The sequence below is a fragment of the Carassius auratus genome, chromosome 5 (assembly GCF_003368295.1).
Source record: "Carassius auratus strain Wakin chromosome 5, ASM336829v1, whole genome shotgun sequence".
Taxonomy (NCBI): Eukaryota; Metazoa; Chordata; class Actinopteri; order Cypriniformes; family Cyprinidae; genus Carassius; species Carassius auratus.
In genome coordinates this window covers 8962810-8967311 of record NC_039247.1, presented here as the reverse complement: position 1 = coordinate 8967311, position 4502 = coordinate 8962810, and positions in this window count along the sequence as shown.

Here is a 4502-nt window from a genome sequence, read left to right as displayed (position 1 = left end):
AGTAGATCCTGCATCTTGTCCATCTCACACTGCACCACCTACATCAACCACATGTACCAAAGAAACATCACAATGTTGCCCACAGCATGCTGCTGCGGAGAACATCAGTTTGACCCCTACTGTACTAGAGCCTTTATACACTACCACAGCACAAGTCCTATCCACTGTCACCACATTCTCAACACATGGGCAATCATGCATGTCTCTTACTGAATCTACAGGGCATTGTTGCACACCTGCTATTCAGAATACAACAAAGAATACTCCCCCATTACTAGAGTCCCAAAGAATTCCAGAGTCACATACAGATCCCACAGCTCCTGGCCAATCCATGCCTTGTTTCCAGAAGTTGGAGGAAACAATTGCATGCTCCAACACTGTCGGTTCAAAGGCAGTGTCCTGTTCTCAAGGAGCACCTGCAGTTGCCTCTACATTCATTTCCACACAGCCATGCCAGAAGACTCCAACACAACCCATGTCATGTGATAACACCTCAAATCAACCTGTGTACTCTGGGATATATCCAACACAACCTGTAACTTGTATTCAGTCTGTGCCAAGATGTATGAGTCCTCAAAAGAATGAGCCATTGGGTAGGGCCCATAGCCTTCCTGTACAGACTCCTAAATCAGCTACACACACCCCAACACCTGTTCAGTCTACATCATCTTGTAAAAATCCAATGCAGTCTATACAATACTGTGTCAAAGACAAACTAGCATCCTGTGCCACTGTTCCACACCCTGTCTCACACTTCAAGGGCCCTGTTGCAGCTGCGGCACATGCCATTCCTATTGCACAAACTGCAGTACATTGCATTTTGGATCAACAAAATGTGGTAACCCATGTGACACCTTCCATGCCAGTTCTGATTTGCAAATCTTCCACACAACCTGCACCGGGTACCCTTTCTGTTCAAGCATTGCCACACTGCAACTCTAGTATGCAAAATGCAGTGTCTTGCAGTAATCCCTCTCAAATTGTGCAACCTTTTAAAACAGTTTCACACTCCAAACCATTTCCACAAAATATGTCACCTATTCTCTGTCCGCGTGAGACAATTATGTACGCAAGAAAACCCCAGGAAACTGTGCTTCCCTCTGCTAATTTCAGGCATTCTTTACCTTCTTACGCCTGCCCTCCACAGACTACTCTGTTGTACTCTAATGCTGGGGCGAACCCCTCCCCTCCTCAGGCCTTCTGCTGCACTCAGGACAGACGTGACAGGAGAGAGTTCATGCTTCCTCCCCCACCACCTCCTCCTCCTCCTTACACCCCCCGCAAAGAGGGCTCCTCTACTCCTGGACATCACCGTAAGCCTCCTGTCCCCAAAGCTGAGAGCTACAATGCTGAAAAGGACGGAGTGAAAACTGGGGCAGTGAAGCCAAATGCTGAAGCAGTAACTCACTATCAGGCAGGTGAAACCCCACCTCCTATCCCTCCCAAAAGTAAGGCAAGAGCTATGGTGAGGCCCACCTGTTTAAGTGTCAGAAGGGTGATCCTCGGCCCCGAATCCCAGGCCAATGCAAACCACTTGCCTCCTACTGGGGGGACAAACCCCCAGGCGCCCCTTGGACAAGTAGATGGCCAAGCGGACACACTGCGGCAGGTGCAGGAGCTACTGGGGGGTCTTATGTCTGGGACTAAGTGTAAGCTGGACCTGGCAAAGGCTAAAGAGAAACTGTTTGGCCCAAATGGCCCTCTGTACGACATTGGGGCTCTGCAGTCTCAGCTGCACAGCCTGGAAGGAGTGTTGGAGACCAGCCAGAACACCATCAAGGTTTTACTGGACGTCATTCAGGATCTAGAGAAGAAAGAGGCAGAGCGAGACGGGTGAGTAAGCGAGTGATTCAAGGAATAACACAGTAAGAAGAAAAACTATGAATTCCAAAGCATATTTTTTGTTAAAGTCAAATTGGTAACAGCAATAATGAGACATAAACAGCAAGGAAATAGTTCCAACTCTCTGCTTTTGCCTATAATCCTGTGTTGATGCCATTAGCATGTTCCAGCAGTGATAGCTGTGATGCTTTTTAAACCGCCCTCCCATCTGTCCACTCATCAAGTTCATCACTGGGGGATATGATAGTTTTCATAAGAAAGCCCTCTCAGCATGTCTTCTTGTTGAGAGACTTTATAGATTTCTGTAGACTATAGAGAATGTGCCAGCGCATTTTACTTTGAAAAGTCTCAAGTAGGATGTGTCAAGACATTCAGTGATTAAAATTGTTTGCCATATTCTGAGAGATGCTTCTTAGCAAGACACCAGAATTGTATTACTTTTTACAAAAAAAAAAAGTAATAATAATAAAATTAAGAAAGCATTATTTGTCAACAATAACAAATTAAGCGTTTTCAAGGCTTTTTATTATTCTGGTTCTGCTGTACAATCGTAAATTTATGTGGTCTGATGCGTTGCACTTTGGTGCATGATTGTAGATGATTGTTACGTGGTAGTGTAGTATTTTGTGTGGTTCACGGGGAAGATGTGTATTCGTGGTCTGGTTTTCCCTGGCGTGTTTTTCTTTCTTTTTCTTTTGTTATTCTCATTGTAATGACTCACAGGTGGAGCTGCTCTAACGAGTTACCTGATTGGTGACTGGAGTGATTGGCGCTGTATTTAATTCTCCTGAACCATGGATCTCTGGCTCCTCACTCTCATGGCTTCCTTGATTGAAAGACATATGTGTTATTTATGTAGACATTTGATGTAAAACGCTATCTTTTGCTAAGTTATGATTCTTTTTGTTAAATCCTGATCTTTATCTAATTGGAGCATGTTAGGGAGGTGGGTGCTAGGGATGGGCGATACCACATTTTTTTCCATGCGATAAGATACTGATACTTTTTGTTACAATTTTAACAATGCCAATACTGCTTATAGTTTTAAAAGTGTATGTGATTTTTTTTTTCAAAATAATCTTCATTTTATATAAAAAATAAATAAATAAATATATATATATTAATTTGCAGTTACTATTAGGGCTGCACAGTGTGTCGTTTAAGCATCGATATCGCGATGTTCGAATCCATGATAGTCACATCAAAGGATGTGCGATGTAGGTTGTCGTAGTTGATTCGTTATTCATTAACTGTACGGGCCAGCTGCTTTTTAATAAATATCAAACATTCAATTCAATTGTGCATTATAGCTGATACCTACATGAACAATTACAGTTGTTTTTATGACTGTAAAGTCATTCTCCTCAAATGCTACTGACATTAGAAAAATGTATACCAATATCGCATGTAACATTAGAGACGGTCCCTAAATTTGAGACTCTCGAACGTCCAACGTCAAGCCAATTTAATTTTTTCATAGTTTTCTTTTCTCTGCGCCGGATTGGTGATGTCCTTTACCCAGGCATAGATGTCCATCCATCAATTATGAACATTCAGCCACAAACATGAGGTGCGAGCGGTCGCGTGAGCGGATGTATAAATATAATAATGTATCGATACTTTGCAGAAAATATCGATACCAAAGTAGAAGCTTCTGAGTAGCGATATATCGATACTGCAGCATCGATGTGCACATCCCTAGTGGGTGCCTTTTTAATTTATTATTTGTTTTCTCCTGGTTATGATAATTAGGGAGGGAAGCTTTTGTACTTTTTGTCGTTTTAATTTAATTCTAGGTTAATATCTTTAAAATGAGTTAACAAACTCTGTTTTGTTATTTGTTTTGGCTTTTCCCCCTTCTGAAGCTTATGTTGCTCCTGTCTACTTCTGTTTAATAAACTTACTTTTTCTCTTTAGAGAGTGTTCTTGTTGTTTTGAAGCCTTGGGAGTGAGAGCGGGGACTCTAGGGAGTCTGTTGATTGGCTCCCTGTTTATTGTTATGAATGCTGTTGTTGTTGTTGTGTGTGTGTGTGTGTGTGTTTTAAATACTCTTTGAGTAGAGATTTGACCTCATTTGTAACATGATTCTAGTTCAAATCAATGCATCCTGTTCAATGCTTTAATTTTTATTGTTCATAGTAGCCATAGGTAGATTAAGTTTGTAAAAGAAAATACAATTAAAACTGTAAAAGCTGTAAAGCTCTAAAGCAGAATATGGCAAACACTTTGCATTTCAATGTCTGATGCTACATTATATTGCTACATAATACTATTACACTTTTTTATCAAACATTGGAAACTGATAGACTGTGGATCAATGCATGTATGTACAGTATGTAAGATGTGTTTTTCAACATGAATGTCTGTGCAACAAAATATGAATGCAGTCCAAAAACAAATGAATCAAGTAAATTAGCATTTTACAAATTCCAATTTGTTGCATGAAATGAACATGTTCAAGAATTGTGTTGCATTAGTTAATTTCATTTAAAACCAAACAAGCCATAAAGATACACTTTTGAGTGTGCCAAGGCTTTCATTATTATCTACAACATAATTTTAAGTATGCATGTGTGAATCTGTCACGTTATTACAAAATTAATCAAAATAAAATCCGGGCTATGAACTATGAAAAAATGTTCAACTCTGCTGTATGCCTT